Source organism: Genypterus blacodes, unplaced genomic scaffold (genome assembly GCF_046128005.1).
Source record: "Genypterus blacodes isolate CSIRO-AG114 ecotype Tasmania unplaced genomic scaffold, CSIRO-AGI_Gbla_v1 ptg000022l_1, whole genome shotgun sequence".
NCBI classification, from domain to species: Eukaryota; Metazoa; Chordata; class Actinopteri; order Ophidiiformes; family Ophidiidae; genus Genypterus; species Genypterus blacodes.
In genome coordinates, this window is record NW_027466835.1 from 382,196 (window position 1) to 410,000 (window position 27,805).

At 42.0% G+C, this 27,805-nt stretch overlaps 1 long non-coding RNA gene across 1 annotated transcript in view; it reads left to right on the top strand.

Moving 5' to 3' along the window:
• Nucleotides 1-18,070: 18,070 nt before the first annotated feature.
• LOC142992694 (uncharacterized) overlaps nucleotides 18,071-27,805 on the top strand; it is a 16,818-nt gene continuing 7,083 nt past the window's right edge. The window contains exon 1 of the long non-coding RNA XR_012961062.1: nucleotides 18,071-18,822. This is a non-coding gene — a long non-coding RNA (uncharacterized LOC142992694). The remainder of the gene's footprint in view (nucleotides 18,823-27,805) is intronic.

The following is a 27,805-nucleotide window of genomic DNA, read 5'->3' on the forward strand; positions in this document are numbered from 1 at the left end:
ACTCTACTAGATGACTGTCTGTACCTTGAGTGTACTGTGTGAGGATGGATTTAGGTGACTGTCAAAACGTTTCCTACATGTAACCACTAGATGTCGCCATATGCCCACATGTTTGATTGAGAAACAGTTGATCCATTTGATGTTTATGCTCTGTGAATTCAAACAAAATATAGGGATATATAAAGTTATAGATACGATACAGACATAACTACAGATATATTTGTTGGTATACCTCAAAGAATCAAGGCATGTTGGTGCTACAGTTGAGGTAAGACTGACGTGATCTAAGTTTCAAGCACAAATGCTGTTATTGCGGTCAGAAACACTGGCCTGTGCCGCCTTCATTCTCTTATTCCACCAGTAGGGGGCCTTGCTGCTCAAGGCCGCTTGCAGCATCCATCCAAATAACAACTTCCATGAAATTACATCACAGTGTAATGCCCTGCCCCATCCTCATCTCCCTCTCCCTCCAGCCCATCTCATCAACCCCTCCTCGTAAGCCGTGCGTGGGCCGATAGTGAGGGGCGGGGGGGAAGGTTGCTGGTTAGCTGAGGTTTGTGACATCACTCAGTGCGTCGCAGACCAAAAAGGGAATTCTGAGGCTGTAGTGTGCCAGAATATTGCTCCTGCTGCGTTACAGCTGGGATGATGATGGGGGGGGGGGGGGATGTGTATGTGACACATCTGAATGTTCATCTTGTCACTTGAATGTATGCTGTGATGAGCCTGAGTCTGGACATGGTTACATCATGTTTTCGGTAGGGATGTGTTAATGAGGAAAACGAAGGCTTGTGCAGCACAACAACTGTGCAGATGACTCATTGCTCAACAGGAGAACAACAACATTAAATAGATTGGGTAGATTAGGTTGACTTTTATTTCACTGTATTCTCCTCACAAGGCCTTTTGCATGTACATGTTTTTCTCAAACAGACACTATTCTTCTGACATGTCCACTATGTGAACAATTTGACCAAGGTGAGGTTCAGTAAGTACATGTTTTGAATGGAAGTCTACAATTTCATGGACAGATGGAGGTCACGTCTGATGTTTTTATATTTTAGAAGGTGAATAAGGAAAATGAGTTTTGTCTCCAGTTTTGTTTTCATTTCGTTCTGGCTTACCACTGTTTCCCGTGGCGACCAGTTGAGGCTTTCATTGTATCATCATGGGATTGTGAGTACGTATCGTGTTTTGTTTCCATCTCTTTTGTCCTGCTGATACGAGCTGATTTACTTGTGTGAATCTGGGTTTGCCTTTGCGCCTCGTGAAAGTCACTCCGCCGTAAAAGATAAAATCTTGATACGTTTTAGTTCTCAGTTATCAGGGATCACAGAAAATCTCATTATCTCTAAAAGCTCGCAGATCCCTTTTAGTGTTCCGCTTCAGTCTGGAGAGACGTACTGGTGTTCTCCGCTTTGTGTCTTGGGTGACCTGAAAGCCGACGCTGGCCTAGCACGCTGCAGTGACATGCAACACAGGCTGCAGGATCAATAATGTGATGATGCTGTGACATTAAGACAGAAAGAAAGAGAGAGAAAGAGCGCATGTTAGCCAGAATAAAGGAAGGGAAAGATAATGCTGCAAAACAATGCATTCAGTGGAGCGGAGCAGTTGAGAGGTGTGTGGATTATTTTATGGGTTTGTGTTTAAAAAGTCATTCATAGCTGCTGGTGGTGAAATATCGTGATGAAAGAGAGGCCAGGTGAGAAAGTCAAACTTAAGGGGGAAGAAAGAAGAGACAGGCAACACATTGAGGAGAGGAGAGGCTCAACTGTCGACCAGCTGACGAGGAAGGACTGGAAAAATATAGCAGCATGTGTGTGCATGTGTCTTCCTCAGCTGTGTGTGTGTGTGCCTGCTTATGTGCTGCTATGTGACCACAACTGTCCTGGTATAACTTACAAGCACTCAATAAACCCAAGGCTCCTTGAGTTATGCAACGTGGACAAACTAGGACAACTTACAGCGATTATGTAGCTGCCGTCTGATAACACGTGACTGCGGTTTGGAAATAGTTCAACACGGACCCTGCTCACCTGATTTGGCCCCCTCAGACTTTCACCTTTTACATTCAACACATACATACAACATACAAGATATACAGCGGCATAGATCTCTTTAATGCCAGGCACGTCCCTCACTTTAGGTGATTCATATCTCTGATGTAGAGGCGTCAGAAAGAAGAAAACTACACGTGTGGGAGTCCTTTTCAAAATGCAGTATTGGATTCTGTATTCATCTATTTGATAGACAAATGTCCACATCTCTCTTCTAATCCATAACGTCTACAACTCCCTTGGCAGCAGTCAGTATGGCAGGGTGGCTGTGAATATTTCAATTTGAATAAAATAGTGCGTGTGTGAGGAGACCGCGTTGGCACATTTCACTGTATGGTGTGTATTCACCTGACCGATGTGTTGTGTTCCTCTGCCCTTCCCTGCTTGCTTGTGCTCAGCGTGCTTGTATATCTGTGATCACATGTGATTTAAAGGGCTGCTGGGGTCCTGGTGAGCGTGCCCTTGGCCTCCCGTGGAGGAGCGCAGTATTTCACTCTGATGGGCTGGTGTAAGCGTTTTCTGAGCCAAAGCGTCGCAGCGTTCTTAGAGCTCACAAAGAAACGGGCGAATCACAAGGTGGAGCCTCAATAACACCTGAAATCTCTTTAGTCAAAGTGTTAGAGTTTTGAAAAGTAGCAAGGGAGCCAGTGTGAGTGTGTGTGTGTGTGTGAGTGTTTGTGTGCAAGCGCCTATTTATAGCCAGTGACTAAAGTCCTGAGGGGACTGAAGTGGGGCTGGAAGCAGGGATGCAGTTTAGTGTGACACCATGAGCAGGCTTGCTGTGAGGCAGAAGTTATATATGGGTGCGTACAGGCCGGATCCTTGTCCTCTTTTTCTCTCTCACCCTCTCCTCCTATATTTAGGGGGGTGTTTGAAGTACACAAGTGTTCCTGTGTCGTTTAACCTTGTTAGATGAAACCCAAATCTTTATCTCAATGCCCTTCTGCCCCTTTTCCCCGTTCTCTCTCTCTCTCTGTCTCTCTCTCTCGCTCTCTCTCCCTCTACATGTGCTGCAATCTGAACGTTGGTAAAAGGTTCCTGTTCACAGCTTTCATAAGACAGTGGAGGACATAAAGAGAGGGAATGTTACATTGTGTATGTACATGCAGTATGTATATATATATATATATATATATATATACATGCAGCTCTTATCACGCTGCTCTGTGTTTGTGTGTGTCGGTGAGGGAGAGTGTGGACGAGGAAGCTTATCTGCAGTCTGACATCACCGGCCAGCAGAAAATGACAGGCGGCAGGGCCACAAGCAGCAGGGACATGTGGGTAATATTACCCACGCTCCTCTCTCCTTTATTTATCCCCTCATCCCTAAGGGTCTGGTTATTCTTTCACCGATGACGTCGACATGCTGCTGTTATCTTGCTGTTGCTGCTTCTCGCTGCTTTTGGCTGCTATTGTGCCTCTGCATGCAGGCATGCAATCATTTCAGCACGATGACTCACTCACTTCTCGCTTTTAATTTCTGTAACTCTCGCTGGCAGGTTTTCTTTGAAGCAGCTTGTAAATAATCAAATGCTTATAGCAGAGCTGATGGTAGTGAAGAGGATTGAACATTTGAATAATGAATAGTAAGACCCATCATGAGTCTTAATGTGTTCCATTTAGACTTCATTTTGCGAAAAGATTGCTGATTTCAGAGAGTATTGCAATTCTAAGATCCAATCACAATGCAGGCAAAATCTAGATAACAAGAACACTTTTTAATGCAAGGTGTAAATGAGGCCTTGGTCACTCTCACCAGGGTGCTCTGCTTGTTCTCATGTTTATTTTGCCACCTTTTCTTCAATCATCTATGAATATAAGATACTCCAAAGTCTACATACAACCAGGCTTGCATTATTTACTCCTGTGGGAACAATATCATCAGTGTTATAAGACAATGTTTGTTTTATGTAGTCTTGGGATGTGCATATGATGTTGACCTTGTTAAGCGTACATACTTGTGAAGTGCTGAGGTTCTGTTCCATGTTCAGTCATCACCCCTCAACTCAAAATCACTTAGAAGTCATCATATCTCTGAGACAGAGATTTTGCAGCATCTGCACCTCAGCCTCCTCCGCTCCTCTCCTCCATTTCTCCTTTCTCCCCCGGTGCCTCCTCCCCTCTCATCTCCACCGCTCTAGGCCCAGTCTCTCTAGATGATCTTCTCTTGCTGCGAGGTCTCACTGGTAGGTTACTTCCCACCAGCTTTTGATCCTTCTGGTGCCGTGAGTGATCCGGTCCCTCCGGAGCCATGAGCACGCCTGAACTTTCCCAAGAGGCCTCATCCTCTTCACTCTCATCTGAAGACACCTGGAGAGGGGCCAGGAGAAATATCGACATGTTCCATCACTGAGAGCAGGAGAAGGCCAACTTCCTTGTGTGTGTGTGTGTGTGTGTGTGTGTGTGTGTGGGTGCAGATGATGATTCTCTGTTGGATCCACCTCAGCTCTTTGTTTTGCAGATGTTTGTTCTTCTAAACCTATTAATACAGATGTAGACACGGTTCTGTTATCTGAGTAAAGGCTACAGTTTACAGGATCTTTCTTGAGGCAGTACTTTTTTCATTTCACGTTACAGAATATAAATACGTCCTTCTTATGTGAGCATTTCCTACAAATTTCGCCGCTTGCAATGCTTCCAGTAATACGGATCATGTGTTTCTATAGGCGGTAAGAGGGATGAAATGTGATGGTTTATGTTCGCCCACACCATTAATTTCATGACGCACAGTTGTAAAAATGCAGATTTGTTCTTTTATAACAACAACTAATGCAATGTGTGTCCTTCAATGTGACTCTGGACATTAAGCCTCTAGTGGAATTAGCAGCCTGCCATTAAAGCACGTGTAAGAGCAAATGGCTGAGCTGCTGTGTAAAGCGGCGCGTTGTATTTAGATGATAATGTGACTGCATCTCTAACAAACATTAAATGATTATTAGATGCACAGTGATGCATGAGGTCATTTTAGATGCACAATAACATCACACACAGCTTAGAAAGAAGCGGGGGGGCGAGCAGAGATGTACCGAAGACTCATTTAATTATTTAGTATTTCACACAGAGATGAAGGGAAATTCATCAACTTCATGATGATTGCTGTCTCTTCAGCTGTCAAACATAATGGCATGATAAATAGGTGATTTGTGGCTGTCCAAGTTCATTTTAGGCGCTGAGCAAGTTGTGCATGAAGCATTAAGTATCTTCATGCCGGGTTTAACACTGTAGATAGAACCTTAAAAGGCATCTCTGTACCGTTTGCGCACTATTGAGATACAATGCATGAACTGTCTTACTTCATCATGTATTTGTTTGAATGATTTGTTTATATCATCCTTTATTAGTAACAACATATAGACCCTTTCCACATGACATCACCGGTCATGTGATATGTTGTTGTGGCGCCACACTGAAATACTTGCCCAACTGATCTCCTTTTATGTAGTGCTGGTTGTGGTTGTCTGGTTTATAGTAATTGGTTGAGTTGTCGCATACTGTCTCTTACTGTTAAGTTTGCTTTACACGTTTTATATTTACTTCTTAAAAACCACGTAACGCTACCACTGTTAAATAGTAATTAGTGGCTTCATGTTGTCCCTGCCTACATGGAACAATCAATACACTAAGCTGTTGTGATAACATTTAGTATTCTCATCAAACATACTCGTGGAACAAACCCTCCCATTCTTTTATGGTTATGGCATCACACAGCAACACAAGTAGGTTTCTTATTTTACCACTCATTTACCACTTCAGAACAAGCAGTAAATACCACTGTCAGCTATAGACTCCACACAGAGATCAGGACACAACTAAATTTAGTTGAGCACAACTAGTTTCAGATCACATTTGGCATCACGTTCTGTGATACACTGTATTCCCTTCCTATCTCACCTGTATCTTATTAGTGATGTGCTCTCACAGCATTGGAGATCACTCTACTCTACAAGAACATGGGCCCGTCAGTATGAACTCTTGGATGGCTATAAAACTTGATTTCACAGTCTATGCCTCAAATGTACCGAGCCCTGCTCCATCGAACAAACGCCTTAGGACCAAATGGAAAAGAAAGCAAAGGGAACACAGGCCTGAGTGTAGCTTCTGTAGTCTTTGAGAGAGAGATTATATTTCCATACTAGTGCCTGAAAAACCGGACATTGCTGACTACATTATTAGAGGAAAACTCAGGCTAGGATCATATTATGTTGAAAAAGCAAATCAACACATGCACTGTAAAATGATGATGGAGTGGGACTAAAAATATGGCTGGTATCATAAGTAGGTCCATAGATACCACATGAGGAACAGAAACAAGGGAGTGCTTATCCCCTCGTATGTATGCTTGGATACGGATGGCCGTGAATGCATTACACATACGCATGCGTGCACGTGTGCCGGAGCAAATGTCTGGCTGTCGTGTACCATGATGTGATTACTGAGCATCTCGGAGCGCAGTGGCAAGGTTTGTGGTGAGACGGAGTCATAAATCTCTGACAAGGAGACAGACAGAGAGAAAGACAGGCAGACAGATGGGAGCAGAGAGACTGAGTCTGCAATTCATTTAGTGTAAGAGCACCACATCTCTGCTGCTGGGGCCGTTTGTCATTTTCATTTAACAAACAGGACAGAGCAGTTTAAAGCGAGTGTAAACCGTAATGTGGATCATGAAATCATGCAATCACATTACAGTTTCATTTGAGAAAACACAATTTAAATGGAACTTTTTAAGCCTTTGTGCCTCCTTACTTGCTCTGAGTATTTCACTTTTTAGATAATAATGTAAGTTGATGTGAATTCCATATTTCAAAGCAAAGCATTTTGTGCACCACTTCACACATCTGTTGTCGTTGTGGTATTCTGCATCTTTTGACACTCAAGCTTGCAACAATAATCTCTCTTCAGAGCAGTTAAACTGTTTGTGTTTTCTTCTACATCCGCCAAGTAAACACGCCATCAAAGGGAAATTTTGTGATATCATTTCCCCGACACACCAATGTCTAAGACTTCCCTCTCGAGACATGTCAGAATAAATTATCTCTGCTCTCTCTTATTTCATGTCTGGTTCTCACCCTTACACATATGATATACAGCAGGAGGAGTAAATGATTCCTGGCTTAACACACACACACACACACACACTATTTTTTGATGATGAAAAGAGGTATAGCAGGGAGGAGGGGAGTCTGGCCTGCTGGACAGTGGTTACTTGAGCTCAGGGAGGCCTCGCAGGAAGTAAACATCAGTCTCTTTCATGACAGGTCGGGGTGAAGAACTTGTGCATCTTGGTCATTTTTGAGCTCACCAGCCTCCCTTTTTACGTGACATACTACCTTGGTCTTTATGAGAGCGTGTAAGAGGATTCCCAGTAATAGATTTGGTGATTGATCGGAAATCAATACAGTGTGGTGACAGATCTGGCATTAGTGTGTTTGAAGCTGAGAATAGTCGGCTTCTGTTTCACGTGATGTAATTTTGAAATAGGGTGTGACAAACCAGTAATTGGTGAATATAGACTGAAATTAGATTTGTTGGTATCTGAGTTGTGAATATATTGGAAATGTGATATCAGTCTGATAAGATGATAATGATTCATAAATAATATTTTTGAGAAGTTTGAAATGGAAAAATCTAATGATATTTTGGTAGCGCCTGTGAACATGTAAATGTGGGTGAACAATCATGCAAACAATATTGTGCACTCACAGCCTGGAAACCAGTGGATTTTATTCTGAGAAGAAGTGAGGGAGTCAAGAAGACTCTTTCATGAATTCTATTCACTTGAACAAATTTGCCAGGGAGAAAATATGAAGCATGATTATGACTTTACTTGCATCCCCACTGTTATTGTTTCTCTGTGAGAGGACATCAAAGTAGAAAAAGTTAAATATCGATATTTGTTTTTTTCCAACAAATTTTTAGGGACGACTAGACCGATGCACCTGGAGAAATAATTTGGAAATTAAAATGAAAAAAACTTTAATAAAATAATGAAAACAGCAGAAGTTTTTTAGCTATAGTTTCAATTAAATAAAATAAGAAAAATAAATAAATAAATAAATAAATAAATAAATAAATAGCATCAAATTCTGTATTTAATATTGATCATGTTTAATATTTGGTACTCTAAACACTTCAAAGGAGAGCCTGGCAAAATTCCCCTCAACACATCCAAACATTTGGAAAATGATCATGAGAAAGGGGGAACATGTCTCAAAATGGAGTGAACCATGTTTCTCTGTGTCCCTGGCTTCAGTGCAGGGGGAGCTGGTCAGGTGTGGCTCACCCTACGGCACATTTTACAGTTCCACCTCCTGATGAATGAGCTATGCAGTGTGTGTGGGCCGCATAGGCATTAAATCTTGATATTGCTAACCTTCTCCAGACGTGACTGTGCATGACAGTGCTGATCTAGTGGTTTTACTTTTCTAAAATAAGTTTTCCTCAGCACTTCTCAGGAGTTGTGATCTCTATCTGGACTGTCTGTGCATCGCTCCTGTATTCTGTATTCCTGACCTCCACCATGATGATTATAATGTCGATCAAGAGATGATGCTTGACCTTTGCATTGATCAGTGTTGTGTTGAAACCTGCACAGATGTGTGAGTCTGTGATGCGCGTCCTGGCAGTCACCTCAGGCTTGTTATGTCAGTTTGCTTGTTCTTACGCAGCCATAAACCTTATCATTATCTGACAGTGTAAACTTTTTCCCTTATTGAGCAAATCCTTCCTCTATACCCAGGTAAAGAACAAACTGTTTCACTGCTCAGCATTTTTTTGGCAGGCCCCGCTCTGTATGGTTGAAAAGTTGACAACTCCTTTTCTTTGCAACCCCTACAATCAACAAATGCAATGTCTCCAACAGAAATCGTGGCTGTGTTTGCTCGCATGGATAGCTGATAACGCATGGTGAACTGTTGTCAGCACAGGCTGTCCAGGTCTTTTCTCTTGATTTTATGGCTCTGCTGATGATCAGGACATTGGAGCAAGTCAAATGAAACTAAATCCCATAGTCAAAGTGGAACAGAATTTTTTTTACTTCAAATTTATTCTTCCTGCCTCTAGCTTCACACTTCTGTCTTTGTTCTTTCTTGTTCTCTGACGCCTTCCTTCATGTGTATTTGCACAGTTACACACTCCACTTTCCATTCCTGCTGCTTTGCCAGCCTTTATCATTCTGGAGTCTGTTTTAAAGGATTCTAGTCTATGTTTTGACAGTCTTAATTAATTCCCATTTTCAGACACTGACGCTCAGACTTAGACCCTTCAAGGTAAAAGAGGGAAAAGCGAGCAATCTGAATTTAAAATGGAAGAAGCTGGAGTGCTCACTGAGTTCATCTCCTGCAAAGAAGAAATAGCGAAGGTCAAACCGTAACAGTGGGATTTAGAGGCAAGAATAAAAATGTGTTTGCTGTATATCTGGGTTACTGACGAGCAATGGTTTCTGTTTCTGTAAGGGTCTCTGCTGTGTCAGTTCACTTCCATATGGACATCACAGGCACAGACTTGTTTGGCTGGACTGATCAGCCACTTAGTTAAGGTGGATTTGCTGTCCAGAGTATTAGACCAGTCACATCCTTGAGGAGAAAGACTTTAGTGGAGCTGGCAAGAGGAGCTTTGGAAGGGTAGGAATAGCAGGGCTAATCACCCCCAGGCCCTGGGAACCAGTTAGTCGTAGGGCTAAGAATATGCAGGATTGCTGGTTGGTGTGACAGGCAGAGAGCCGCTCTGCTGCTGACCCACCGGCACAGTGGGAGGAGATTGAGGTCAGCTGGACAGTTTCTGCCAAAAAAAAGCTAGCACAGGCTAAGGGACGATGGAGCGATGAGTGTGGAGGTATTTTTGTCCAAGACAGATGGATTTAAAGTGTGGGGGGGGGGGGGGGGGGGGGGGGGCGGAGCGAGAGAGAGAGAGAGAGATGGAGAAATCGTTTATGAGACTTACACACTAATACCACTAGGAATGTCACTGTATCATTGAATAATTATATTCCATTATATTATGGTAGTTGATAATGGCAGCATTATCTATCAGATAGATAGATAGATAGATAGATAGATAGATAGATAGATAGATAATTTGGGATAATTTGGTCAGTGCCTCTTTTATCAACATCAAACGTCTGAGGTAAAAACTTAGAGGGATCAGTAAATCTCTGAAGGTCTGAGCCATTCACTCTCGTGTGAATATCAATATCTGTGCTGAGGAAGAAATCGTTACCCAGTCTGACCTTCAATGATCACCCTCCAACATAAAAAACGTGTCAGTTCTAATTAAATCCTGTCATTCGGCTCCTTTTTCGAAGGTTCTGCACCTCAACCCCCGACATCAACCCCTCTAGATGGGGTGCTGCCCATTAATGTTGAATTCTGTAATGACTTCCACGTCGATGTTTCTGATACTAAAAGGGGTTGTTAAAATTCATGAAGGGATCAGATGTAGGTCATATAGCACCTAACATGAGAATCGTAAATTAAATTTTATTTTTGCAGCATATCCAAACCTCAGAAGAAGAGCATTATCAATTTCAATCAAAATCATTGAGAAAAATGAGAGACAGAATGTTCTCCACTTCACTCACTCTCCTCTACACTCTCACCTTCAATGATTGATATTTTTTGTAATAAAGCAGTTGCTGTATTGTGCTGTATAAAGTTTCACACTCCACCTGCACCCCAGTACAAATCCCTGTTGCTCCCTTGGCTTTGCAAGACTACAGGCCATGTTTGCAGAAGGTTGAACAATATCCCTAGAACATGTAATGATGCTGTGTTCAAACGGTTTGTTGTGGTGGATCGCTACATGCTATGATGTGAAATGAAGCCGTTTGTCATTGTTTCCCTTACTTTGTAGATTATTAGTGCTGAATTTGCTTCCTCAATAGCTTTGTCTCCTGTCCATACATTGGCTTTGTCTTTATTGTTTCTCTTGCTCTCTGCCTCACTAGCTCTCTCTCAGTCACATATTTATGTCTTTCCTCCAGTTTATAAATTCTGTCACATTCTGTTTTCACCTCCAATCAGTCACCCCCTCCCCACGTTCCCCCCTGTATCTCCTTTTAAGCTCTTTTCATTTCCTTTAAGGAAAAGCTGCTTTGGCTCGAAGACGCTCGAAAAAATATTCACGCCAGGAAGTGAACTTGTGGAATGCAGAGGAAAATGGGACACAGCCTCTCTCTCTCTCTCTCTCTCTCTCTCTCTCTCTCTCTCTCTCTCTCTCTCTCTCTCTCTCTCTCTCTCTCTCTCTCTCTCTCTTTAAGGAGCTTTTACTCTTCACAAACAGCAGCTGTGAAGAGTAATTTGACCATCCAGAAAATATACAGCGTGCAACAGACAAATACTGCATATGTAATACTGCAAAGTCATAACCAATCATCAGCAATATAACACAGAACAACACTTGACATTTTCAGTAAGACGACTCTTGATTAATCGCTGTAAAGAACATTTATATCTGCAGCCCCATTTATTTATTTTCTTTCCTGCACACAGTCTGCTGCTGTGTGCTCTGTTGACAAGGTAAACATGAGGACGAGACTGGACACCGCATTAGTGAATGCCATGACCAGGTTGCACTCTTAAAGCTGTCCATACTAGCTGTGATGAAGCTTTTCTCGGTGCTTAAGAAACCCACCTCTGATCCAAAATAACCCTAATCAGGACATGGAGTTACTCTTCGTGTCTTGTTTAGGGTTATTTTTGACTGACTGAGTTGGAGCATCATGTAGAAAATGAAAACATGTGGTATATTATTATAAATCTATGGCGTGAGAAGATGTCAATTTTTCCCATCTTAGTCAGTGGTACGTATTGCTGACACTGTTCCTTATAATCTAAGATCAGATCATTTCATGCTATTTGTCTGAAAGAATGATTGGATTCATTGAGTATACGTTGTGTGTGAAAGACGGCCATATGTTTAATAGTGTTATTCTTTAAGCAATATGCTGATTTATACACAAATTAAATGCATATGCAAATACGTATTAGCCGAGCTTTGTACTATGAATTCACACACATGCCATCCAGACGAGCTCATCTATATGCACACTCACATAAACTGCATGTTATGCAACTGTGTTGTGATCACTGGCAGAGCCCTTTAATCATTAGTCTCCATGTGTCCATGCATTCAAATTAGCATGTACGACTCCATACTAATGAGGTTGAACCTACTCAACTCTGTTAGAGCTGCTACCCCTCGTATCGTGCAAACACTTCTTATCTACTTCAACTATCAGCGGTGTATTAGAGCAAATCTGGCGTATGTGCTCGGGTGAAGTGAATAGGCCACCATGTTTGAACGCCTCATCTGCTGTTTAATACATCCATGACACATGACACATGGCACACAGGCAAAGCACCTACTGGCTACCTCAGTTCACCTCAGGCATGTATTCAGATAGTCATGCCCAGCCCAACATATTGATAAAGGTCATAAATCTAATGGCCCTAAGGCAATTGGGTTACTTGTGGAAAGATATGACACATGTTCACATGTAGATACAGCCAGACAGGGAAAAAATGTCTCTCATCAAAGTAATGCTTGAGTTATTGTTTGGGAAAATAATCACATTACTTCTGGCAGAGCACTGAAGTCCTGGTCAGCATTTGTCTTGATCTCTCTTTTGATCACATTTGATCAGAACAATGGGTCGGAAAGGCTGTTGCTCTCACTCATCATGCTGTGCTGCTATTTGTTCTGCTTCCCCTGTCACAGACTGTCCATTCCTGTCTTCCTCTATCATTCCAGTCTACTTCATATTCTATTGCCATACTGGATGGTGGCATGTTTTGCATCATTTCTTGCCCATGTGTGATGGGTTCAGTCCTATAGCTCTTGGGGGGATTTACTGTTATTATTTTCTATTTTGGGACACATTGATGTGCCGCTACCCAAACGCTGTGATTCATTCCTCATCCATTCTTAAAGTGTAATTGTTGCCAGTAGTGAATTCATGGTCAGCTTACTTTAAACGGGTAACACAGCATCTAATTCAGGGAATACTGCTGCATTTTGATGAGCAATGCTCAATAATATAGAATGTGGTTAAATTATTGACATAATTTATGTTTCAGGTATCCTTTTATCCATGACTCTGCTATGAAATGTAGACGCACTCTGTGACAATCTCAAGAAAACTACAGCAGGTTATACACAGTATGCACTATATATGTAAATGTCATCCCACTGGCTGAAGACTACAGAGCCCTGAAACACACATGCACGCGCACGCACATTGCTGATGGTACAGTCAGTCATGTTTAGATCTGTTTTCCTCCACATCATAATTCTTGGCCCTACACCTTGCACCCTGAGGTGTCAGAGCAGTGTGTGTTTTATGGCAGTCCCAGGGGAGATAGAAAGATTGGATGGACACACCTTTAAACCACGAAGGTCACCGCCTTGGCTCTCTGGCTTTAGTCTCTCACCTGCCTGAGTATATTCTGGCTTTAGAAAGTGTCCGCACGGATTAAATACATTGCTCACTGCAGGATGTGCCAGCAGAAACAACAGAAAAGGAGCCTGCTGGTCAGAGTGAGGACAAAATGGAATACGTGTGAGCGAGAAGCCGTTTTTATTTTCATCAGCTCTGTACTATTGGATTTATTCCACCTCTGTCTGAAAGTGCCCCTGCCTTGTGCTTTATAGCAGCAATATGAATCAGAGTTGGAGTGCAGAGAGCATAGGGAGTGTAATATACTGTATGTCCACTTTTTCACCGCCAGCAAGCTCATCAGTCTGCCCTCACTGCAGGCTTGTGTGTATTGTGAATGGTTAAAATTTACTGACCAAACAGAGACTACAGACCTGCAAGATACTGTAGTACCACAGTGTCTGAGAAATGGTACGGCAGTGTTAGAGTATCACACCACCGTGGTTATGTATCATTTTAATAGTATAATTGTATAGAAGTGCAATGACACTGTAATCTACCAAATGTATAGGGGAGCTTCACATTTGGTTTATTGTTGTTAGGAATCACTATTAAAGCTAGGGATGCAATAGACTAAGCAAAGGGCTTGAGGGAAATGAGAAGGTACACAAGTGACCTCTGTGACATCACAAGGGTAACTACCTCTGAACTGATCCTGTGTGTGTGTGTGTGTGTGTGTGTGTGTGTGTGTGTGTGTGTGTGTGTCCCCTCTGCACTCAATTATTGTGCTTTGCTAGCATTGAGGCGTGTATAGGTGAAGCCAAACAGGCTGAACTAAAGGAACTCATTATACAGACACAAAGTTTGAAAGCCTCTTTTGCTCTGCGGTTCTTGTTATCTTTGGCTGAGCCCTACCAACACGGCAAATTTGACAAACGTTTTTAAATTGCAAATTATAAATCCCTTGACGTTTTGCCTGCATGTGTACGTTCACCAAAGTTGGCTGCTGGGGAAATATGCAAGTCAGGGGCAAGAGCTCCAGTGCTCCTAAAGTCACAATACACAAAACCTTCTGTCCTCTAATTGGGTGTCTTGGGTCTCAGATGACAAGCTCTTTCACTAGATCAGTCTGTTGTGTCTGGTCTAGTTTATTAAAGAAAACACATGTGAGAAGCATGGCAGTAAATGATGCGGAAACATGGATGAGACTACATGAAGGAAGAACTAGAAAATAATACAACTTGTTTCCTTTCCTGCCCTGTGTCAGTACTTTAATTTGCACTATTAAACTTTGATTATGCTACAATTAAGCCAAGATGATGATCGAAATTGGCACAGATGGAAGTATGCTTAGTCCTGTATCAGACCTGGATTATGCAACTGTGAATTGATTTATGAAGGCGTGTAAAAGTCTTAAGCCGATGTCGCCTCCACATGCATTTCCTCACTGAGCCTCCTACTGCAATTACACATCATGTGTACTCAGAGAACAGTGGAAGCCTATTGATTTTGTCTATGTACATGTAAACATACTGACTGACATGTTCAGAAATCGAAAGCACCCCGGTGTGTCTCTCTGTCTGGTTGTTTAATCTCTCTCACGCACACAAACACACAGAATTACACAGAATTATATACACACAAATGCACCTGCACACACATGCGTACCGTTATTACTTTTCATGGAAGTCTCTCGTTTGTGTGTGTTGTTCTCTGCGCTTTTTCCAGCTTGGTGTACTGTGCCTCCCATTACCTCTTCATAAAGCAAACATCAATTACACACCACGCGTGACAATCACAGCACACATTGATCGCATGGCACAAGTTCGATAAATATCTATGATTCTCTGCTACAGCGATGCAGTGCCATCAACACGCTCCATCAGGGCCACTTCATTAGGTGACATGTGACATACATGCAGGTCAAGCCCTCAACATATGAAAATGAAAAGCCACTTTCTTAGATTGAATCATAAAAGTGACAGATGGCCATCAGATAGGAAAGGTGCTTTAATCTACATCAATAAGAAAAGCCACAGTCAATCAATACGTTAGTGGGCAGGGACTGTGCTTCAACATGTTTTGTTGTCATTCCTCATGCATGCAGCAGTTGGAGGTTCTTTAATATTGATTGATCTGTGTCTATAGAGACGTCCATAGAGACGTTGTTGCTATAGAAAGGATAAATCTCCTCTATCATCAAACCTTTCAGACTTCCACTGGTCGTTTCCTCTCCCTTAAAACAAAATAAGTTCATACTTGCAGCTTTCTGTAATCAAGTGTGTGCAATTGCGTGGCGCTTTGGCTCCCTCTTAATCTAAAGCTGATAAAAGATACTCAGCTGCTTTCATTGCTGACCCGGGTGTTTACTTTTCCTTCTCCTGTTTTTCCACCCTCTCATCCATCCATCTGTCCCTCTACGTTTCCCCCAGCTTGTGAATGAGAGCAGATGGAGCTGAGCATGCAGCCCCATGCCAGGTGGTCAACAGATAGAGGGAATAGAGGAGGGAGGGAGGGATAGAGTGGGAGGGGAAGCCAGCGTGTGCCCTCGTGGTCGGTCACAGAGGTGATAAGGCTGTCGTGACCTTCCCCTGAGGTGCCCTGGAAAATCGTGCAGATCTTTGACCTTGAGTAAACACCTGATGTTTTCCTACACATGCCGTATTTACTCGGTCTCAGTTTTTACTCTGCAGCCGTGTCAGTGCAGTGCAGTGATAGATGAAATGTTAGGAAATACTTACAATTTTACACTCTATTGTCTATTGTTTCACCTTTGAAAGCAGCGGGATGCGCCAAATAGCTGAATAATTAAACATTAGCACATTTTGTCTTCATGTGCCTGCTGTCCAAACATCAGATGATATACTCCATACTCAGTGGTGGAAGAGTTATCAAGGTCCAGTCAATCTTATTTATTACTCTTAATTTAGATTTCCTCCATATGCCCTTATTGTACTTTTCAGGTTACTTTAAGGTTTTCACTTAGATTGTTGGATTTCTTTGTGAAATGCATTCAAACTGGCATTAATTTAATTGTATCTATATTGTCAATAATTGAAATCTTGCATTTGAATCTTACATAGAAATTTGACAAACTTAGAATTTGTTAGTTTTACGATATATATAATAATTTGTATTTTAGAGTTGAATTTTATTTAGTTTTATTAAGAAAAGAAATAAAAAGAAAAGAAAAATGTGACACTTTCATAATGCATTGTGTGCATTGATGTAAACAATGTATGAAATCTTAATCTGCAAAGTATCTTGTGATTCTAAAGTTATCAAGCTAAACTACGTCATACATTTTTATTCAATCAGTATTTGATTAAATTGGTTACTCTTTACATCACATTGCTGCATGTTGTACGATGTGTATATACATCAACCATAAGGGTATTTGTACAACTTGTTACTGATAATACAGCTGGAAAATTTTCCACTGATCCTTCCTCCCCCTCTGCCTCCTCCCCTCCTCCTCTCATCCTCCTCTCCTCCTCCTCCTGTTGTTTGGGAACTGTAATGACTGAAAGGACATCAGATCGCCATGTTGACAGATCTTTCCACCACGTATGTACGCACACACACACATATATGTACTTACAATCCTCATATAAAACATTGCAAGCCTTCCTTCCTTCCAGTATTATTCATTGATTCTCTGTAGTTGTGCTGTGGCATCAAGTCTGCCTGTGGTGTTTATTTACATGGCTGTAGTGCAGGAAAGTGAGGGAGAGCCATTTAGTGCCAGCTTGTGCCTTCTTGTTGCTAATTGTGATTATCTGTCTCTCTGTCTTTCTCTGTCTCTCTGTCCCTTTCTCTCTCTCTCCCCCTCTCTCTCCCTCTCTCTCTCTCTCTCTCTCTCTCTCTCTCTCTCTCTCTCTCTCTCTCTCTCTCTTGCTCTCTCTCTAAGTGCATTTTGTCTCTGTTAGTTTAGGGGGAGGATTGTGCCAGTGCCAAGCCAAGTGATGCAGTGCCCTTTTGGATCCAAGCCCATTGGTGGGGGAGAAATTACAAACACCGGCAGGGAACAACTTCCACATAACTGTTCTTGTTTAGCCAACTGGGCCACATGGTGTTACTCAATCAGGATAAAAAATATGATACCGTGATTAGTATTTGTTTGCCATTAATGTGTGTTATAGTCCAAAACATGTACAGACAAATGCATCTCTGGGCCGTCATACTGGGCAGCTTGTATGGCTCATGCCTGTTCTCCACAGCCAACAATCCTTTGATTTCACTTTTTTGGCAACATAAAGCCAGATTTCTTTTACCATCACTGCTGTAGAATCAGATGTGTAGTTGCATATTTACAGGTTTATTTGTGGATGTGTGCAATTCTGACCTCTATAACTTGACTAAAGTCCTATCTATCTACAAAACTTAATCTGAATCTTTCTCTCAGATATTCTGCCGCTGAAACACACACACACATGCACATGCACACACACACGCACAGACAGGCAGACAGAAAGAAGGATGAAAAATAATCCTCTTGACAGATGTGATGAAACTGTTCATTCAGTGTTTTCCTTTGCCTCCAGGCGTTGAGTTTAAAGTCATAGCTTTTCCCACATGACCCAATAAAATCTTAAATGTATCCAACCATTTTTTTTGGTTTCTGGTTTCAGTCATTTAAATGAACAGAACTTCGGTTTTAGGTGTGAGTGAGAGAATAGGACAGAGGATTAAATCACAAAATAACTGCAGAATTCAAAGATGGAGAGAGATGGATGAAGGCAGGCATCCACTGTCAGGACAAATTTGATCCTGATCAGGTATTGTTTAACCTGGAGTTTAAGAAGCCTGAGTAATGTCCCATCTATGATTGAAAGATCAGATGGCCCGATTTATGAGGTCAGACATGGCCAACATGTGCCGACAGTTTGAGGATATGGCCATAGTGTACTGAACGGATAAAAGCATGACTGGAAATAAGCAACAGACAAAAGTGCCAGGGGGCTTCACTCAGTGTGGCACGACAGGCGAGCTGACTGGTCATGTAGGACGGGACAGACAGACTGAGTGAGTGTGAGAGGGAGAGAGAGAGAGAGAGAGAGAGAGAGAGAGACACCCCCCCTTTAAGGTCAGGTTATTGGTTGTGACGGGAAAGATAAAGTGTCTTTTTTGAAAGACACATGGGGCAGGGTTGCATAATGCAAACTCGCCCCCGGGTGCTGCCCAGTTCAAGCACCCGTGTGCCACTGAAGTTCAACAGTTGAGTAGGCAGGGAACATAATGTACAAGCAGAATGTTCAAACCAAGAGTCTGATTTGTTGTCAGATTTTCTGTGTGAAGACCAAACTACTTTTCCAAAGTACTTCTAAAGTGAGGGGGCGAAATGAGGAATACAAATGAGTAAAAGAAATATACCCGACAGAAAAATACAAGGTCAGGTTTGTTTCTACTGTTCAGGCCGTTTTTTCTTGAAGGTTAAATTATTGTGTATGTGTATGTGTCACTGTGTGTCCTGTGTGTGTCCCTGTGTGTCCTGAGGGAACTTTCACACAGATAGAGTGCAGAGAGAGGTGGTTTATCTTTTAAACTTTGGGCTAAGGTAAATATCTGTCCGAGCTACGCAGTACATTCACAGATGTTGGATTAGATGATCTAACCATCCGTTCTGTAACTTAACAAGACATCACAAATGTCAAGCCCCAGACCAGTTGTTAGGGCAGCTTCCATTGCCTTTTCGATTGCTGTGACAGAAGGCTCTGCTCAGAGAAAACACCCTCGTTCCAAGGGGTGGGCACATCAATGCTGCATTGACCAATCACAACGAGGGGTGGAGATCTGCTTCTACCCGGCAACAGACCTAGAGGGTCTCCCATTGCTCAGCTGGATTCAGGTGGGCTGACAGAGCTGCCCTAGGCCTGAGAGACAAGACCCCGACCCTGGTGTCTCGTATGTGGAACACTGTTGTTTTAGTATTTAGTTTTATGGAGGTACTAATAAAATATGCACAGCACCAATTCCAGTGACGCTGATGTGTGTTTTGTGTTAGTGGTGTTGACACAGCAAAGGGGGGAAGGAGAGATTGAGGCAGCAAAAGTACACATTTCTGCAAACACAGTACATGAGGGAGAGTTATCGAAAATGTCAGGAGGAGAGAGAGAGAGAGAGAGCAAGAAGAGGTGTGTGTGTGGGAGTGTGTGTGTGTATACAGCAGCAGTTTTTCTTTGCAGGACAGTGCATTTTTACAAACTTGGCACGCAGACTGGCAGAGTGAGTGAAACATTAACACTCCTCAACCTTTGTCGCTGCCAAAGGAGCCCAGGCTGGAAACAACACAAGGAGACTTTACTCAACTGTAATGTCAAAAGTCTCAGCAGCTGCATGTGTGTATGGAAGCGTTTGCGTGCGTGTGTGTGTGTGACTGCTCATGTGCCTGTGGAAGCTGGAACACACGTACACACAAGCGAAGGTGTCGATTTGAGAGCACCTCGCAGAAATAGCCAATTTGCTTTTGCCACCATTACTCCAGCCGGCCCCCGACTCCCTGCACATTCGTTATCAAAGCGAGTCACGGCAACACACAGCACCCTTTGCTACAATCTTATCACTGCTTCAGGGTTTCAATTATAATTCCGAATTTTTCCAACTGCTTTCACATTTCCAGATATTCTCACGTTACAAAAGGTTTTAATGCATGCAGAATACTTTGTCCTTGAAACTATGACTCGTATGTGGTGCGCAGCAGCATACTAACTCCTGGACCATTTGTTTTCAGTGCTGACACCTCTCTTAATGCTGAAACTGTAAATCACTGAGCGAGGCTGACAGCACTGACATTACCGATTCATGCAATAACAGAGATTGCTGAGTACACACTGAGAATATACAGCCTTCACATTATACATTTTGTAAATTATGTTTTTTTTCCCCTACCTGTCACTGTATTGCGTAATTCCGAGCAATACAATCACACTTTGTCAAAAACATGCTTTTAAGGGAATATAATTTGTCTAAATAGATGCAGCATGTTAATAAGAAGATGGTAGTCAAATTTGTTTAAATGCAGGCACAAAGTTAAGCTTCCCACCTTGTTGTCTCAGCAAAAATGTCGAACAAGATCAATCAATGACACTGAGACACAGACACAGAGCAGACGCAATCAGGGATACAAGGAAAAAAGAAAGTGTGTGTCTGATTGTGTGGATCTGTGGCTCAGATAACTTACTGGAGAGGAAATTTAAATGTTTTGTCCCGTTAAGATTCAATAAGAAATTCACATTTTCAGGCATTAATGTCAAATTTGCATTCAGTTGGGACTAGACAGGCACAATTTGCATGGAGATGAGACTATTTCAGCCCAGGAGGGTTGAACACACACAGAAATCTGCAGTCTGTAGTCTGATCGGCAAATGAAGTACGCACACTGTTTATTATGAATAAGAGAAGAAGATATAATCCAGGTTTCTTCTCCTGGGCTCTTCAGACAGCAGCAGTAACACAACATGGAGCTGCACAGTAATTGGCTGACAACAGTGTCACAAAATGCTGACAGAATGATAAGTAATCTCTGCCAAACTTCACGATTTAATTTACAGAATTAGGAGAGAGATTCAGAGTTGTTTTGACTCTAGATGGTGTCTAAATAGAAACAGTACAAATCACAACCCAAAATGGGAGCTACATAACTTGACTAGTATAAACAGGTCCCACCCAGTCTAAGGTGTTGCTTGAATTGAAAGACTATATTGTGTAAAAGCGGAGGCCAGTGCCTATTCCTCCTTATCCAAACACTGCATATAGATCCAGCCTGAGCTCCATCCTCCACACAGAGGATATTTCAGTAGTCAGGATGTGTGGTGGAGGGTCACTTCCTTAAAAGCCACACAGTACAGATACAGACGTGTAACTATACCCTATACTATAGCCCTAACTGTATACTTGTGCAAATGGAGGCATATGGCAGTGATGACTACCATACGTTTATTCCATATTAGATTTCCCAACATGTACTGTATACATGACCCCACGTTGTAAGCATCTCTTTGCTGGGAACACCCAAGGGAGCTGAGGCAAACTAGGCATGCTAGCTCATTGGTTATTAACATAGTTGTCCAAAAAGCAGTTTCTGTTGCCCTTGAGCAAGAGTGTACAGTTGGAGTGTATAGTAATAGATCAGAAATGACTGAGGGGCAAACTACTTGGGTAAATGCTTGATAAATGACTTCATCAGGGAAGCCAAAGAGTCATCCTTTTGGTCCCTGCTACAACTTGCCCTAATATACGATCTCTGTATGTACGTGTTCTGACAAACTTGAAAGATGGCATTGTGTTCATAAAACCGTGTGCATTTACACCTTAATGTGCGTTTTCCCTTATCTGGAGACCCATCACAAACTAATACAAGGTGTAAATGTGGCCATTGTTGCACAATTTCAATGCCTCAGCAAATGTATCCTATTTGATGTGGCAAAATATAAAGAAAAATGCATGTGTCAGGAAAATTGCTCATTGGTGGCTTGAGTACGGATGTGCCACTGAAGATGGGTGCATACTTGTCCTCGCTGAAGGAAAAATAGGATGGGTTTGGGCTACTTATGCAAGAGCTTATTCAGCAGTTTCGCAATACATCAGGATGATTTATGTAACCACACATAAACTGATTGGTCTGCATTTGAATGTGTAACAAAGAGCATCTTGTGGGAAATCTGTTATACCTAAAGTTAATCCCGTGTATGTCTTGGTCTCAAGGTACAGACAGCTTGTGAATTGTTATTTTCCTTTCTGTGCACTGCAATGGCTGCTTGAGAGACTCTGGCACGGTGGGGTCAGAATCGAGGCCACTCCTCCTCTGGGTTCTTGTTGGCACTTTAAAAAAGCTAGAAAATGGCTTCCAATTGCAGTGTGCTCTCTGATGTCGCCCGGTATCGATTATATGTTCAAGAATTCCTGCCGGCCTGAGAATGACTCAACATTTTTCTCAGACCTGTTGTGTGGGCCAGCTTGTCGGCAACCTGTTACACAAACCTTGTGTGCCGGGGAACCTGAAAACAACAGATTTAAAAAACAAAAAATCATTCTTTGCTTCTTTTCAGTTATTGCAATAACCTTTTCATAAATTATCGATATATATAATATGGTTAGTATAATTAATTATGGCTTACTATCAATCATACATCTGGAAAGTTTCCCTTTCTGTGCATCTCTAATGACATCCTTGAATTTACTATTGGCTTAGAAAACTCTTCAGAGGAACCCTGTTGTTTGTGTGTGATGTGGATGACATGGTTAAGATATTTGTGAATGATTTCCAGCTACTTTTAGTTTTGGCATATTGTAGATTATTTTGGGGGGGATTTGACACCCAGCCTACAGGGTGCGTGTGATTAGCGTTAAGTCAACTACATCTTTGAATTCCCATAGCAAATGGATGGTGTGTGAAATGTTAGCACGTTTTGTTTGTGTGCTATGTGCGCTCTATGCTGCTGTTTAGCTAACTAAAGGCAACATGTCTTGTTCCCATTATACAAAACAATACATGGCTTTACAGACATTGTCCTAAAGTCAAATTCGTACTGGCATAGGTTTGCTTGGTTTATGGCTCAAATGATTACTAAGACACAGGATGTACTCAGATACTACTGTCCTCACTCCTGTCCCAAGAAAGACTATCGCTACATAAACACAAGGCCAAGACAGGAGCTAAGTTCATTAGTAGTCCAAGTAGTCAAAAGTGTGTCGTTGGTTTACAGCTAGTTACCTCATTAGCTATTAGGACATCATATCACAATCTGTCGCTAAATCTGATTAATAGAGCGCTTTATGTGGTTACATGTCCATTTAGAGCCCGGTTAGTTTGATAGGCTAATTTTGGACTTGACCACATCTTTTAACTACTAGTCAGAATAATATTGGACCACTGTTGTGCATGTTGTTTACAGTATGTACTCAGGCCTCCTCCACTGAGGGTCATGAGATATGAAGCCATTGTGAGACTATTACAGCAAAGTGCTCAGCTTAAAAACAGTCATTCATACCCTTATAGTTTTTAATTTGCCTTGGTGAAGTGACTCATTGTGCCACAGCAGGAGAAAATCATGACTCCCTGCAAAGGCTGTGTATATAACTGCAGGTAACTGTGCGAAGTAAATAAGAGCATGGAATATTGGAGCAACCTTGTGGCACACGCAAACACACTCATACACATGAACACGGAGTGGTTTCACACACTCAGGGGGCAGTAGCAACACACTGCAGGATTCCTCATCCTTATTTAATGGCGTCGTTAGTGTGTCCTTGGAGACAAGGTGGACTGTGATGTAATAAGTGATCTGGCCGTTCCGAGCTGATAAATGAAATAATCTCCAGGATGAATGACATTGTGAAGCCACAACACTATGCCGCAGGGCAGATTAGTTGGACTGTATCCTCCCTCCTGAGACAGCATGGTGTGGGTTTTAAACATCATCAAACCGGGCTCTCATCAACTTGCTGTGCTGCCGTTGAACATTTGGTGCTAACGCTGTGTATGGATGAAGAGAGGAATCGATTTGGCTCATTGCAGCTGTTGGAAAGGTGTGTAACTTGGCATTTCATGGCTCATCATACACAACAACACTAGTTAATAAGAAAATAAAACTCAGAAAACCTTCAAGGTTGTGTAGCACAAAAGGCATTCACATATTGATAGATTCCTCTCACGAAAACGCGCTCAAAGGTCTGAAAAGAATGAACAGAGCAGACAGGGAATGAGAATATTTTCTGTCCTCACTCCATGAATTATTCTCCTCAAGGCTGCTGCTGCAGATATACTGAAGCTTCTCTGGTTCAGGACTGGTACATCTGTGTGAAGCTCGGCCCAACCTTTCAACAACAAGCCATATCAGCTGTATGAAAAACACGGAATTGGTTTGACCCTCCAAACCATATTGTGACATGAGATTTCCCCTTTGACAGTATCTCCCTTTCACATAAATGCCGACTTCTTTCTTGAATAATGATCTGTCTTCTTCGCCTCGAGGTTAATACATAGGTTTTACGATTGTTCCTAGACTAGTCACAGTACAATATCTTTATACCTGTATGCACTAAGAATATACGTATAAACCACTGCTTGACAATTTCTAGGGTGTTTATATAATTACATTTACCCAAATTATACTCAGCCTACATTATATACTGGTCTGACAGACACTTTCAATAACTGAGAAAAACCTTTGGGGCACATTGTCAGCACAGATGTCAACATGCCAAGTACATACGTTGAAGATGCATGTGTCAGCATGTCAGCACCAGGGTTAGTTTGAACTTTTTCAGTCTGTCAGATTTTAGTTTCAGGTCATGTACTGATTGCTTTGATTGCTGCAAGCTACAATCATTTTTTTCTTTTTATTATATACTTTCTACCAGGTTTAGCGACTTAGAAATGTCTTCCCCCTTCATTCTGCAGAACACTTGGGATTGTATTTGAAACTATTGCAAGAAACTATTCTGCACCAGAAGTGTAGTTAAGGATCAAAATTCAATCAGTTAAATGTAATTTTTGTTTATTAATGAAGATTTTATATCATATTTAAGAGAATCTGAGGTTGATTTGGGAGACTACTTAAATCAAAATAGTTCAATGTAAAGATGTTACTTGTATCTCCACTTTCATGCGTTACATTAAGATGAAATAGAAACCCACTTCAATATGTCCCTGCTTGAGTATCCATTGGCAGCAGTTTCATAATAACACAGTCCAGCAGTTAATCTGACACAGTAAGAGGAAATTCAAGTGTCTTATTTCAGTGTTACATGTGCTGCATGTGGATGTTAAGAGGTAAGTTGAGCCCTGGCTCATCAGTAATGTGAGATTGTGCTGTCAGATCACTAAATGCTGCCTTTATTGTTGTCCCTTTTCTAATTTCCAGAGCTCATATTTCACCTTGCAGCTGCTTGGGTGCACATATTTTTAGCTCCAAGCCCATTTTGTATCGATTGTATCTGCTGCTGTTTTTGTGTGGGCAACTTGGAGGAAAGCCACATTCCTCTGGCCCGCCGTTGTCCTTGAGGGTACCTTGTCATTATCTGCTGCTCATATTCCAGGCTGAAGCTGTCACTGGCTGAGCCTGAAGCCTTGCAGCACAGCTAGAAGTAGACGTGGTGAGCTAGCAGCATGTCAGTGGTGTCATGTCATTAAAAAAGTCAGCCAGTGAGATTATGTAGTTATGGTTCTGCAGAAATGTATGAAGGGTATTGTCATTTACAGGGTTAATATTCCTGACACCCTGAGTGGAATGGTGCATGGCGGATATGCGCAGAAGAGAGGCACAGTTGCAATGGGATGCGTGTGTTGTCTACCACTGAATGGTTAACAATTAAATCTGTGCATCACCATCTTATTAATGAAGTAAGGTAGATCCAACAGTGGCAACAACAATAATAATTATCGATTCAGCGGGTTAGGCAACACGTTTGTGTCATTTGAGCTGTTTGCCAATGGAAAATATTTTTTTTTTAGGAGAAGTGCTCTACTTCTACAGCTCTCTGGGCGAGGTGTGCATGATGTATTTGTTACTCTACTGGAGACAGTTGAACTGACGCACTTTGGGAAGGCACTGGACAACTATTTGCCACAGGTCAGCTCAACACTAGCACAGCTCACATTTTATTTCAAAAGCTCTAACAGAAACCAGGTGAGACGGTGCAACAGATACTCGTCTGTGACAGGGGCACTGGGGAGAAAGGAGGATGGATTGACGCTTAATCCTGAAAAATGCCAATTTAACATTTTCATCATTGGAATTCGGTTGTGAGAAATGGGCATTGGACCAAGTGAGGATAGAATGCAAGCTGCAATGGAAACATGGGAACCACAGAGGTGAAGAGTTTCCTAGGCCTCATTGAATACAGCAGCAGGTTTTGTGAGCCAATGTGAAGCCTGACAAGGAAGGACATGCTATTCAACTTGGGCCAGAACAGACTACAACACTAGCCTGCTTCTTCAGGACACGCCAACTCAGGTGATAGTAGATGCAAATCCTGTGGGTTTAAGTGCTACATGCAAAAACAGCAAGTAGTAACAGTTCCTTTGTACTATGTAAGCTGCAGCCTAACTGACAGTGAACGCAGATACTCTCAGACAGACTGGTTCGGGCCTGCAAGAGACTGCACCCATGCATATATGGGAAGAAGTTTGACCTGGTCATAGATCATAAGCCATTAGAAGTGATCTATGGTCCTCACTCTTAACCGCATGTTCGCACAGAGCAGTGGGTCCTCAGATAACAGCCATGTGACTTCAAAGTTGTTCACATTACTGGAAAAGTCAACATTGCAGATCCACTCTCACAGCTGTTTGAGTGAGTCTACAGAACAGGTGAAAAGATAACAGAGCATACGAGTATATGAGGGTTGTGATTGTGAATGCGTTCATCACCAGAGAGGTGGACGACTCCACCAATCCTGAGCAGAGTGAGGTATGCACTGCTCCCAGATGGTCGCTGACAGGTGATAGCCATACCTTGGTCCCGCCAATCGTGCTATTTTAGCAGTAGTAGTGGATTACTTCAGTTGCTACAATGAGATGACATTATGACCTCCATGACATTATGCTAGTGATCCAGATTCAGGCTTTTCTTTTTCACTCTCATTTCGACATAACATTTCAACAAATGTCTCAAAATCCACTGAGGAGAGAGAGAACAAAATCCAGTCATACATAGGTGTGATCTCTAAGTAAGTCATTCAGGTATTTTTTTAATGAAACTCATTTTATTCCTGAATAATTTGCCAGAATAGTAGAATTGCCTTAGGTCTCAATTATTTTTGATTCTCTGTAGAAAGTGTTGTCTTGTTGCTGAAACAGTAGCTATCGCTTTTTTCACTGAAACATGAGTCATCAATTACATTGCAATTAATGCTAACTAGATCTGTACAGTGGAAGAGGAAAAATTAATCCTAATCATGTGTCTGTATTTTGACACAGTTTTGTTTTCAAACACAATGTTTTCGTGTGTGAGAGTGTGTGTTTAGAAGTTGCAGTTTAAAAGTAAATTCATATGCATCATTTCTGCACTGAGGTATCATTAGACAGGCACATTGTTTCTGGGTAAGAGGTAAGAATAGTACACACAGACACACACCAGCGTACTCCGGCTGCCTGATCATGCGATGCAGATATCAGTGCAAGAATAGAAACCGCGTAATGTTCCCTGCTGATTCCCAAAGGCACAGTGATATGTGGCATCATCGGCATCACAGACACAGAGACAATTTCCCTCCTCCAGCTCCCCTCTCCCTCCTCCTCATCCATCTCTTCCCATGCTTTCAACACTCATCAGTAAGTTAGGTAAGATGCATCAAGTGTTTCCATTCTGAGCCTGCCGTTTCAGAAAATTATGAACTCTGATTTCCGAGTCAAATTGTCATAAAAAACAGA